Here is a 14,072-nt window from a genome sequence, read left to right as displayed (position 1 = left end):
GAAGGAGCAAGTCCAGACTTTGCTATCCACAGCAATGTGAATCATGTGGACTGTGCAGACCTTTCCTCTCTGGTGATCCAAAGCACTTTCCACACGTAAAGGGGGAGGGAGCTAAAGTATAAGATAGTAGTGGTTTGAGGTCTGCACAGATCCCCAAGTGAGGTAGGGATCACTTTTTTGCGGCGGGGTATTTCTTACGTATTTAACAAGCTCATTATTTTAGTGAATATTAGATTTTTACATATATATGAACAGGGTTAGGGGCTGGCTTATGATTTCATTGATATAGGGTACTCCCAGGTAAGGAAACTCCCTGTACCAAACAGATGTCAATATTCTCTGCAATTTATAATTCTAGTTGCCTATACACTGAGAAGTTTTGTGATATTTTTTCAGGGTCACACAGACAATTTGTATCCAGGATGGGACTTAACTTTGAGGCCAACTCTCCACTCACTAAGTCTATATTTTATATAATATGCATGCTGAATTCAAGCTACAAAATGAAATAATTTGTACTATGTGATGTCATTACAGGAAGTGGGCTATGTGCCCCAAACTGGTTTGTAATTTGGTTGAGTCCTTAAAATACATCTTTTTTTCATAGAAAAAATGATGTAAATGTTACTAAATTCTCAGGCTAGCCCTCAGAAGTTTATTGAGGCCATAAGCTAATTGAATACTATGTTTGACTTGTGTTCCACTAACTTATTTGAATACATTTACATCTCCAACAAGAATTTAATACGATTACAATTTTGTTTGTAGAATAGACTTATGATTTCCCTCACTGCAGGGAAATTCTAGTGTGAAAATTCCCTTACTAATTCAGATCAATCTACAATTTATAGTCTTAGGCACTTGGAGCACTGAGAGGTAAGTGACATGTCCCAGGTCACACAGCCAGTGTGTGTCAGAGATCCCATTTGAACCTAAGTCTTTTTGACTCAGAGGTCAGTTCTTAAGCCACCAGGCCATACTGTTTCTCATTCTGTTATAACACTAGTAGCTAAATAAAGCCCCAAACAACAAACTGAATACGAAATAGGTTTTTTTTTTATTATGAATAATAGTGCCTGACGAAAAGCATATTTAATTTGATGGGTAAATCAGAAAAAGAAATAAGAGGACAAAATTATAAAGAGGTAGATTCAGGGGTATGTTGGTAAATGTTTAACAAATGGTTCTCCAAAACTCTATCTATGACACATGTTTAAATTTAATCTGTGTTATTAACATTTTCTCCAACTCTTTCTTGAGTCCAGATAATTATCAAAATTATTATTATCAAGTTCTGTAGCATTTGCTAATTTCTGAGGTGTAAATGTTGAAAATTTAACAATCAGTTCCCCTAAGCTGTTATAAGCTGGATCTGGTAGATCTCTTGGTAGATTCCCCATCACATAAAGTAAAACTCCCCAGACTTTGCCACCATGCATCAGCTTTTGTCCACCTTCCCCATCACATGAAGTAAAACTTCCCAGACTTTGCCACCATACATCGGCTTTTGTCCACCTTCCCTATCATATAAAGTAAAACTTCCCAGACTTTGCCATCATACATTAGCTTTTGCTTCCCTTCATCCTTGTGGCCCCTTTGATGAGTTCTTCCCCAAACCGTGGTTTTGAGAGAGGGCCCAGACCAGCTTTCCTTCATTCTCTAGACTTCCTCAGTATACCAAATACCCCCACTCCTCCCTTCATCCTCCTTTTATCTGCTGTCTTCCCTCATTAGAACATAAACTTTTTCAGGGCAGGTATCTTCTTTATTTTTGCTTATATTTGCACTCATAGAACACAGCACAATGTTTGAGTAAGAGCTTAGTAAATGCTTGTTGACTTCACTTAATTTCCCAACATGTTTACCTGAAAGCCAGGTGGGCTTTTTACAGGCTTTCCTCTCACCAGAGGTCTTGGAGCAGAGACTGAATGACTACTTTGTAGAGTGAAATCTTGTTCAAGTGCAAGTTGGCTTGGATGGATCCTGAGGTCCCTTTCAGCTTTGACAGTCGGGGATTCTGCATAATTCTGGGAGAGGGGAAAGGGTAGAATACCACGAAGATGATGAGAGGAGGAAAAGTGAAAAAAAGAAGAGATTTTCTTGAAGGATAATTGGTCAAATTGGAAGAAAGTGGGGAAGGAGAACATGGGTTAAAAAAGAATTGTGTATATGTGTGATAAAGAGAATGTCCTGAAGAAGAGTTAATTATAAGCACGAATGAGAGAAAGACAGAGTGTGCTAAAGGATACACTAAAAGGATAAAAGATACTTTAAAGATACACAATGAGGTTACTACATTGTTTCAACTAATCCTGCCTTATCTCTGTCTCAACTTAATATATTTGTAGATCAAAACTTCTCTGCTCTGGGAAAGGAAATTAAATTACAAAAAGACACAAATGTTTCAATTTAAAAGCTCTCCTGTAAGTAAAGAGTGAATGAGAAACTATGTCAATGAAGGACTTTATCACTGTCTGCTTAATTATGTCGAGAAGAAGGAGGATTTAGACTAAAAAGTCACAATTTGAACAATTTATTAATAGGAGGCAAACCCATTCCAAGGTTGGCCTTGGAATCAGGAAGATCTGGTTTCATAAATATATAGAGTGTCTCAAAGGTCTAAGTTTTAAGCTACCCTGAGTCTCTTGGGACACAGTGTTTTAGTGATATGTCCCTAGACAAGTCATTCACTTTCTCAATGCCCCACGTAACTTTGGGACTATACTTTCCAGTAAGCTACCAAGCATTTATAAAGCACCTACTCTGTTCCAGGCACTGTGCTATGTATTGGAGACACAAAGAAAGGCAAAAACAATCTCAGTTCTCCATCTCACAGTCTAATGAGGGATGTTCAAATTGCAGGACTTTGGGCTTAACTAGCCTCAGCATACCTGGTATTTTAAATTAAAGAATAAATGAAAACCCAGTCAACGGAGAAGATCAGATTTCTTCAAAATATAGGATAAGCAATTAATTAAAAAAATCATTCAAAAATGAAGTTTTGCTCAACCATTTTGAATAAGCAACAAAAACGTTTAAAGCATATCCATTTAGATACATGTACATGCATGTTCTGTTCATACAGCCAGATACATGTGCCTCATATTCATTGTCAGCTTCAGAACACCGTGCTTGATGATAACCCACAAAGGGAATAAGATGTTGCTGAGATAGGCTGCGAGAAGGACCATAGCCCTGTGTGATCTCTGTGGCATGTCTGTGAAGTAAAAGACATGTTTTATAACTTGAGGCATGCTGAAACTGAGATGGCATATCTTGTCTGACAAGTGGGATTATGGCATGCCTTTCCTTTGGTTGAGAACCATGTTAAATGTCATCAGGAAATAGGAGGGACCTTGCCTGGCATCTCTGGCTGTGGTCAAATGAAGAGAATGGTTGAGAAAGATCCAATGACCACCAGAATAGTCAAAGATAACAATTTACAAGGACCCAGAGGCATAAATGCCATATTTTCCTTACACATAGATTTTTCTTTTTTCTTTTGGTTCTAGACCTTTGATTTCATAGATGAAAACTACCTCCACTAATTCAGATAGGCCACTATTCAATTACTTAGAATCACAGAGAGCTGCTAGAGTGCTGAAGGGATAAGGGACTTTACCCACAGTCACCCAGCCAGCATGTATCAAAAGCAGAACTTGAAAACAGGTCTTCTTGACAATGAGATCAGCCTATCTATCCATTGTGCCATGTTGCTCCTCAAACAAGAATAATGTTGTTGTTATTCAGTCATTTCAGCCAGGTCTCTCTTCATAACCCCATTTGGGGTTTTCATGGCAAAATTATTAGAATGGTTTGCTATTTCCGTCTCCAGCTCATTTTACAGGTGAGAAAACGGAGACAAAAAGGGTTAAGTGACTTGCCTTGGGTCACAGTCAGCAAATATCCGAGTCTGCATTTGAATTCAGGTCCTACTGATTCTAGGGCTGGTGCTTAATCCACTGGTCCACCTAGATGCCCAAATATGAATAATTACTATTTATCTAGTGCTTTAGTGCTTTTGTTTCCATGATCTTAACTGAGCCTCACTGCAGCTCCTTTAGGAAGGTAGCATAGACATCATTTCCCCCATTTTACACATGAGGAAACAGGCTTACTGAGGTGGAATGAGTTACCCACAGACAACTAGTATGTTTCTGAAGTGAGACTTGAACCTGACTTTTCTTACTTTAGGTCCACCCTCAATTTCTCCTTTAGGAGTCTATGTGACTTAATTTGGTATTCCACTGTTCAAAGTCCACTGGTACAGTCAAAGATTGTTTCACACAAAATGCTAATCAGATTCCCCCAGTGGGTTGATGCCACATCATCTAGACTGAGGAATGTCTGGAGAACATATTACAGAATGAATAACTGGGACATGGCATGCAGAAGTCTTCACACATTTCAGAAGCCACAGTGTTGGAGGACATTCTGACCTTCTCTGGCAGAAATCTTATTTCACAAAGGACTCTCGAGACAGACCAAAGATTACATGACATATAACTAAGGAAATAATAGTAAGAGCTAGCATTAATATAGTGTTTTAAAGCAAATTGGATTTATTAGTCCATTTGAATATTTTAAGAACAGTGGGTGAGGGAGGTAATATCCCCATTTTTAAGATGAGAAAGCTGAACTTCAGAGAGGTTAGGTGATCTGCCCAGATATCTAGGCAGTGTCTGAGATGGGATTTGAACCAAGTCTTCCTGAATCCAATTCCAGCAATGTATCCACTGTGTCACCTGACCATGTACTTGTAACATGTAATTGATATCCCTATTGGGGAGTTTTCCCTGAGACATCTCTTTAGATAAAACGACTCCAAGATGAGTCTGGTTTACATAAACGACCTTGAGAACATCTCTGATTTTGGAAGTGTTGATGAGTTTCAGAGTTGATGAAAGAATAGGTAAATGGAAGAAGGACCAATACTATGCAGTCATCCCCTTTTCCTATCCTTCCACTTCTCCTTTATCCTGTCTCAGTACAGTTCTATCAACGCAGAGAGGTTAGTTAGTAAGAGCCGTGGAAGTGGGCACCCATTCCCACAATTCCTTGCCTCCTCAGAGGATCTAGGGTTTAGAGCCAGAAGAGACTTTAGAGGTTATATTAATTAGCCCAGTCTTTTCCTTTTGCAAATTAGGAGATGGAGACCCAGAGAAGGGAAGTAAGTGACCTAACCAAGACTGTACAGATTTTGCATCGCCTCTGACTCCATTGTATTTAAAAAAAAACCATTTATTTATTTTTAGTTTTCAACATTCATTTCCATAAGATTTTGAGTTCCAAATTTTCTCCCCATCTCACCCCAAGATGTCATGCATACTTATTACCCATCTCTTCTACCTACCCATTCCTCCCCTTCCCCCCTTTCCCCTTACTTTCTTGTAGGGCAAGATGGATTTCTCTACCCCAGTGCCTGCCTATATATCTTATTTCCTGGTTGCATATAGAAACAATTTTTTAACATTTGTTTCTAAGACCTTGAGTTCCAGATTCTCTCCCTTCTTCCCTCCTCACCTACCCCCATTGAGAAGACAAGCAATTCAATAAAGATTATACATGTGTAGCTATGCAAAACATTTCCATAGTAGTCATACTGTGAAAGACTAACTATCTCAATTCTTAAAGAATGATGTAGCAATTCAAAGGCATAATTCACAAGTTACATCATGGATAAAAATTTTTATTTCTGGAAGAAATGTTAGAAGATAGTTAATTCAAACTCTCCCCTATCCTTCCCACTCCTCACCCCCCAGCTTGCATATGAGGAAATTGAGGCCCAGAAAATTTAAATAAATAGCCTAATTTCACACAGGTCATAAGCAGTAGAGAGATGGGATTTTAATCAAAGTCATCTTACAGCAAATCTTGCTCTTCCCCTTTCTATCCATCATCTTCATTATCTCCATCCTCCCTGTATTAAGAAATAACTTCTCTACACCTCAACTTTTACAGACTTATCCTCTATCCATTCTTTATATTACAGCTTCACCTTAGTTTGTATTTCTGAAATTGAAATTTGAATTTCATTTTCGGCTTTAGATATTTCCTAAGCAAATTGTATATATTTGGCCTTTTGTTTTTACATTGCAATCATTTCTGCATATATGGATCTCTTCTTTCTCCCCTTCTTCCTTTCCCCCAATCCTGGAATTTAATTCATCCTTTTAACAACAACAAAAAGAATTAAGATGAAAAAAAACCCCAATTTATATGGTGATTTCATCTCTTAATGTTTGCAATATTCTTCCCTCAAAGACCCTTAGTCTTTCAAGAATTTGGATATATGAGGGTGGCCAGGTGGCACAGTAAGAGCGCTGGCCCTGGAGTCGGGAGACCTGGGATTGGTTCCGGCCTCAGATACTTAAGACCCATACAAAAAAACTGGCCATGTAAACTTGAACAAGTTACTTAGCCCCAGTTGCTCAAAAAAAATTTGGAGATATGTTTTATTATTGTTTAAGTACTTCATCAGTTTTTCTCTTATTTAGAGCAGGACTTCTTAAACTTTGATGTCTTTTAACTTCTCAGAATAATATTTTTTCAATGTATACAATTTTAAAAATAGGATTACAAAGGAAACCAAATACTTGGTCTCCCCCAAAGTCTTAGTGTGGTTTTCAGCATTATTATTGCCAAAAGAGATGCATCTTTTTTTCTAATTAAGTTCATGGATCACTTGAACTCTATTCATAAAAGTCCTGAATTAGTTTGGGGTCCTTCCACTGATCATTTCATTTACATTGTTGAAGCAATTCCATATCCTGTGCTCTTGGTTCTGCTTCTTTTACTGCATAAGTTTCATTAAATTTTCTCATGCTTCTCTGTGTTCTATAATTTCTTGTTGGGAAATACCATTTTGCATACCACAGTTTATTCAGCCATTCCCTTTTTATTTATCTCTGCAAATGGATTTGGATTTTTGAAATTGATCACTCCACTCTTTACAGCCCTCATTGCTTCAGTAGCCATGTTTTCATTTGAAGTTGATTGTGGATCTGAAATCTCTGGGTACTTTCATTTAAAAAATCACTGATTGCTTTTGAATGACTTTCCCACAAATAAAAACCTGTGTTCTTTGCTACAAACAGCCATCGAATGCCTTTTTCAGATGAACTTTTCAAACACTTGGGTGAAGACTATTAATTATAGCTGCCAAAGACCTTATTGAGCTTTAGTCATAGAAATTATCACAGACAGGCACTCAAGCAGTCCAGGCCACTTTATGTCATGAGAGAGGAATATTTTGTAATGAAAAGCAGTTTGCATCTTAAAACTCAATGGTTCTTTCCATTCTTTGAGGAATATAGTATATCATTTTTTCCCATGGTAGATGGTTGGATTTCAGTTTACTGGTGAAAATAGCATTTTTAAGGGTACACAGGATTTCTTTTAATTTAATTAAGAGGAGGACTGAGAATTAACTGAACAGTGTCTGGATAAGGCAGCTTTTCTTTTCAATCAGCCTAAGTGGCTACACTCAAAACTCACAGCCCATGGAATTCTGTGAGCTCTTGGAGGTTAAAGCATGGTGTAAATCCAAGGTATTACTATTATCATCATTGTTATTTTACTCTCTGATGGGGCAGGTTTCCCAGTCACAGTCAGTGGCTCCCTGTAGTGAACCAGCTGCCTTTCTTGCTCCAGTATCTATGATGTTTAAAATCCTGTACGTGATACTGGTGCGAACTCATAACTAACGGCTGAAATAGGGTCGTGTTATTGCTGACATCATTTCTCTTAGCATTTATTATCTATTGCCATGCATTGGAGTGCTCAGCACAGCTTTGGACCCTGATTTACAGATACCCCAAACTCGCTTTCTGAGTAGATATTACCATTACTGCATTGAATCTCTTTATCCTTGGGGTCACCTCTGTGAGTTATTCTTTCCACAGATTCAATGACTCCAGTAAGGAAATAAGACCAAAATAGAGAGGGGGAAGGATGAAAGAACTACAATAATTTTTGTTTTGTTGTTGTTATTCATTTGTTTTTAAGTAGTAAGGTTTTGTTGAGGTCAGAGATGAGGACAATGGTCATCAACTCAACATTTGTAGCTTGGGGAGATTCCTCTTAGAAATAGGATTCATGGGAGGATATGAGAACTGTGATCAAGTAACTAAATGAAAAGGAATTGATAACTTTATCTTGAGTTCCAAGGGTCAAATTAAAAATAATGGGTGGAAGTTGGCAGAAAGACAAATTTAGTTACAATGTGAAGAAAATCTTCCCTAGTAATAAAGCTTCTTTACAGGTTGCTTTGGGAGATGGTGGGGATTCTTCAACATGGAAGATCTTCAAGAGAAAGACTGATAAGCCCTTGTGGGGGGATATATTAGAGGGGATTTTCAGTGAGGGACACATTAGACTAGATTAACTCTGAGGTCATCACCAACTCAGACATGCCGATTGAATGATTTCCTGGTAGTAATGCACCTAGGTGCCTGAAGTGCTTGTCAAGAGGAAAATTTCTCAAATTTCCTTGGTCTGTAGACTCTGGCAAGGTAGAAGAAATCTTAGTCTCATATCCTACTATATCCAGCTCTGTCCAGCTATCTAGTTAGCATTTATAAGTCTTTATACATGGTACTATTCTGAAATTAGTGTGATTAGCCAGGATATTTTACTGAGTTCTTTTAGAGACTGTTATTGCTTTTAATGTGACTCAAGAATCTGTATTTTTTATTATGAAGGTATCAGCCTGGTTTCCTTTGGGACCTAGTCACATGGATAAAGGTTGGTCTTTCCAGATGGCTTGCTGTACCTTTAAAGCAGGGTTCTTAGCCTTTTTGCTTGTCATGGAGCCTCTTAGCCCAGTCTGTTGATGCCAACAGACTCCTCAGAATAATGTCTTTAAATATATACAATAAAGTATACAGGGTTATAAAAAGTATATTGAAGTACAATTATAAAAATATTTTTAAAACCACTTCATGAGACCCAGGGTAAGATTCCTAGTTTATAGAGTTCAGATATTGACATGAGACTTCCTTCAACTTCTTGAGATACTTCCATGAAATTTTAATGAAATAGATTGAGTTCTTCTTCAGAGAAAGGACAAAGAATTAAGATCTAGAAAGATTAATGTGATTTGATGCTATTTTAAGTGGGTTACCAATGTTGGTATGTGTGATGGCTTTTGATATATCATCCTGGGAGCATTTTGTAATACCAAATGACTTATAATTGGAACTAGGAAAATATTTATTGGACTAATCTTGCCTGTGTGGAAGCAAGCTTGGGATATTTTTCTCAATCTGCATGTTGATTCTTAAAGCATTTATTTATTTGTTCTTTGCTTAAGTTCTTTCAATAACAGGTGGCTTGCATATTTAGAGATTTGTCTTTTGGCTAAATTTTTAATTGCTTGTCATAGTGTTGGGCACATAGTAGGTACTCAATAAAGACCCAATTAATCGACCTTAACTCACCTTGACTTTATTTCTTATATTAAGTTGACCTCTCACTATTTATATGGACCTACATTTACCAGTAGTAAATTCTGTTTGTACATCTTCACTGAAGTTCTTTGTCTTTTAGTAGCTCATTGAATTGGCATAGTTTCATGTAAAACAAGTGATCTATGGAAATAATGTGATAAATCTATCATATGATGTTCAAAACTTGTGACTTTTACTCTTTGTTTTACTTTGTAAGTTAATTCACAGAGTCTTCAGAGTCTACTTTGATTCAAAGCATGGTTTGATATCCCTTTCACCACTTAATATATAATATGCTTGTTCATGATACAATGGAAAATAATAATAGCTGGCATTTATCTAGCACTTTCAGGTTTGCAAAACACTTTACAAATATTAGCTCATTTGATCCTCATAATAATCCTGGGAGGTAACTGCTATTATTATTCCTACTTTACAGAGGAGGAAACTGAAATTAGATAGGTTAAGTGACTTGTCCAGGGTCATACCTCTAGTAAGTATATGAGTTCAGTTCTAGTAATCCATCTAGTAATGGCAGATCTTATAAACCTATAAAATCCTTATCAGATATGGCAATTGATTATTAATTTTTAAGCTTAGGTAAAACTACTCAACACAAGTAGACATGTTATTAAGAATAGGTGGTGTGACATGAAGGGTACCACTGAAGACTTCCCCTCTTCCAAAATTTTTCTTCTACTAGACTATTACAAGTGTCTGAAATTCTCACCATTAATTCCTTTGGGGTTATCCCAAATTGATATAGACTTTCCAGAATCTCCCATTAAAAGCAATATTTCTCTGAAAAAGAAGATACTGAACTATTTTGTGACTTCATTGCTTCTGTGTACAAATGTGTTGTATTTACCCCAAGGGGCACACAAGATAATTCATTGGGGTAAGAGAAGTATATATTAGAATTATGATTCATATTTTTTATCTAAAAATAAGAAAGATGAAATTTTACTGATTTTTAGTATGCAGATTGATAATAGTGCTCTTGCTTTGTCTGTCTCTGAGATTATCATGTTCCATGTTTGCTACATTGACTATTCTGAGGGAAGAGTGGGAATTCCTGATGGGGAAGAGTTGATAGTAGTGCTCTCACTCATTGGACCATTTTCAATATATGGAAATCTATCACAGTTTATGCATGCTTAGTTAAATTATATCATTATGTTATGTTATGTAATATTTGATATGTTATTATCATATATTCATATCCCATCATGTCATATTATATTAATTATATAGTTTTAAACTATAGTAACCTCTATAAAATGGAAAACTGGCTTTAAAAAGAAACCACAATTAAGGAGCATATTCACAAGTAAAGCATAAGGGAATAAGAAAATTGAACTCCCCCCCCCCCATTTTCAAGCCAGCTTTCCTCTAAACAATTATCAAACTGAGCAAAGTCATATGGAAGGCAATTAAGAAAACAAATGGACAAAAATGGAATCTATCCATTAAGATTTTTATAATATACTTTTCATTTTGGGGTCATATCAATATGGCAAAAATGATGATATCACTTAAGTTAATTTATTGATTTGGTGCCATGCAAAGGACACTAACAAGTTATGTTAGCCAAAATAATAAAAATTAGCTGAAGGAACAAAAAGGTGAACAACCAAAAAGGGAAATAATGAAAAAAAAGGAATGAAGGAGGTCAAAAGCAGTACTCAAACTCAAATTATACTATAAATCAGTAATCATCAGAACAACTTGATTATTGGTTTAAAAATATAAAAGTTGACCAGTGGAACAGATTAGGTAAATAACACCTAGGAGCAATTTAACATAGTAACATAAAAACAATAAAGGGTTTAAAAAATCCAGTGACATTATTGGATCAAGAATTCCTTGTTTGAAATTAGGGGAACAAGGAATAGTTTATCTGTCAGATTTATGGAGAATGGAAGAAATTGTGACCAAACAAGAGATAGAGAACATTATGAAATACAAAATGGATAATTTTGGTTACATTAAATTGAAAAATTTTTGCACAAACAAAGCCAATGCAACCAAGATTATGAGGGAAGCAGAAAACTGGGAAAAAATTTTTTATAACTAGTGTGTCTGATAAACACCGCATTTCTAAAATATATAGAGAACTGAGTTAAATTTACAAGTATACAAGTTATTCTCCAATTGATAAATGGTCAAAGGAAATGAACAGGCAGTTTTCAGAAGAAGAAATTAAAGCTATCTATTGTCATATAAAAATGCTCTAAATCACTATTGATTAGAAACATGCAAATAAAAACAACTCTGAGGCACCACAACATACCTATCAGATTGGCTAACATGGCAAAAACAGGAAAATGATAAATGTTGTAGAGGATGTAGGAATGTTGAAATGCTAATTCATTGTTGGTGGAGCTGTGAGCTTATCCAACCATTCTGGAGAGTAATTTGGAACTTTGTCCAAAGGGCTATAAAAATGTGCAGACCCTTTGAGCCAGCAATGCCACTACTAAGGCTGTATCCCAAAGAGATCATAAAATGCGTAAAGGACCCTTATGTACAAAAATACATATAGCAGCTCTCTTTGTGGAAATTGAGGGGATGCCTATCAATTGGGAATGGCTGAACAAGTTTTGGTATATTAACATAATGGAATATTACTGTGCCATAAGAAATGATGAATAGGCAAACTTCAAAGAAACCTGGAAAGATTTATGTGAACTGATTCTGAGTGAGGGGAGCAAAGCCAGGAGAACATTGTTCACAGTAACAGCCACAGTGTTTGAGGACTGATTTTGATAGACAGCAATGCAAGGACCTAAAACAATTCCAAAGGACACATGATGGAAAATGCCATCCACATCCAGAGAAAGAACTATGTAGTTGGAATGCAGAGCAAAGCAGATTATTTTCTTTTTTGCTGTTTTATTTTTTTTTCCTCATTATTTCCCCCATTCATTATGATACTATTATGATGTGAAAATGTGCTTAATAGGAATGTATGTGTAGAGCACATACCAGATTGCAAGCCATCTTGGGGAGGGAGAGGTTAAGGAGGGGGAGAAAAGTTAAAACTTATAGAAATGAATGTTGAAAACTAAAAATGAATAATTTAATAAAAATTAATTCCTTGTTTGGTAAAAATTTCTGAGAAAATTTGAATAGTCTAGCAGAAATTGGGTTTATATAAACACTTTATGTTATATATGATAAACTCTAAAATAATAATATTTGTGCTCATAATAAATAATTGCTAGCATTTATATAGTTTTATATATTATATTAATTATTAGATATATTATATTATTATATATTATATTAATCTAGCATTAAAGTTATAAATATCCCCTCTTTTGAACCTTACAACTACTCTGTGAGAGAGGTACTATGATTGTTCAGTTTTACCAAAGAAACTTAGAGGCTAAGTGACATGTCGAGTGTCACACAGCTAGTTGTTGTTGCTGCTTATCCTTCACTTTTTTTTTTTTGCTTGCAAATGTTTTTACTTAAATGTAATTTTTGAGGATGGTAAGTTTTAGATCTTATTGAAGGCAGCAACATCCATGGATTGCACCTAGTCTTCAAAGGCAGTTATCCGTTCCTCTAGCATATCTGTACCAACTTTATCATCTTCAACCACACATTGTATCTGCAGCTTCTTGATGCCATATCCCACTGGAACTAGTTTAGAAGATATCCAGACCAAGCCATCTGCCTGAATGCTTCTGACGCATTCCTCCAATTTTGCCATATCTGTCTCATCATCCCAAGGTTTTACATCCAGTAAGATGGAAGACTTGGCAACAATTGCAGGTTTTTTTGATTTCTTTGATTCATACTGAGCAAGGCGTTCTTCTCTTGGCTTCTTTGCTTCTTCACTTTCCTCCTCCTCATCAGACCCAAAGAGATCAATGTCATCCTCATCTTTGCGACCTGTACCTCCACTTCCGTTGGTATCTCCCACATCAGCAGGCCCACACTTACCCAAAGCCTTCTTTATTCCTGGCAAGCTGGCCTTTTGATTCTCATAGGACTTAATGTGGTTATACCAGCGGAGAGCATGGTACAGGTCGGCGGGAGGAGGGCCCGCGACGGCTTCAAATACTGCAACGTCAGCCTGGGACGGCACAAACCCTTCGATGTAGCTCTTGTCCGCCAAGAAGTCATTGAGGTGCTGCAGACCCGCAGGTGTCTTGAGATCTCCGAAGCCCATGGTGGTGGTGGGAGGGACCGGGAAGAGGAGAAAGTGGCGGCGGCGAGGGAGGAACTGAGCTCGGGGTGGGGAAACAGCGCCGCGTGTGAACACGCTAGCGCCGGCCGCCGACTGAAAAAAGGCTATCCTTCACTTTCAAAGAAGATCAATAACATCATGGGGTGACTTCTGTGTGAATTGGATTTAAATGAGGCAGAGAGGCACAAAGTCATCAGCCTCACTCTCTCAGCTTCTGATGACTCGTATCTTCCTGACGTCAGGTTGAATGTTTTACCCACTGTACCAACTAGTTGGTTATATGACCTAGGTATAAAATTTGTTCACATAGAGATTGGGGGACAAAGGTAGAAGATAATTTTCACAACTATGTCAATAGAGAGATTTGTTATTTATACATTGGATAGAGATGATTATAAAAGGAAATAATTTAGATTATATAA

The 14,072-nt window shown here is 36.7% G+C and overlaps 1 pseudogene; it reads right to left on the bottom strand.

Annotated features, from left to right (window-relative positions):
• Window positions 1-12,895: 12,895 nt before the first annotated feature.
• On the bottom strand, window positions 12,896-13,759 carry LOC138170022 (elongation factor 1-beta pseudogene; annotated as a pseudogene).
• Between the last annotated feature and the right edge of the window lie 313 nt (window positions 13,760-14,072).

This window comes from Petaurus breviceps, unplaced genomic scaffold (genome assembly GCF_028583685.1).
Source record: "Petaurus breviceps papuanus isolate PSGF00001 unplaced genomic scaffold, PetGlider_PUasm1.0 126, whole genome shotgun sequence".
Lineage (NCBI taxonomy): Eukaryota > Metazoa > Chordata > Mammalia > Diprotodontia > Petauridae > Petaurus > Petaurus breviceps.
The sequence above is the reverse complement of the archived record's forward strand: the minus strand, read 5'-3'. Positions and strand labels throughout refer to the sequence as shown.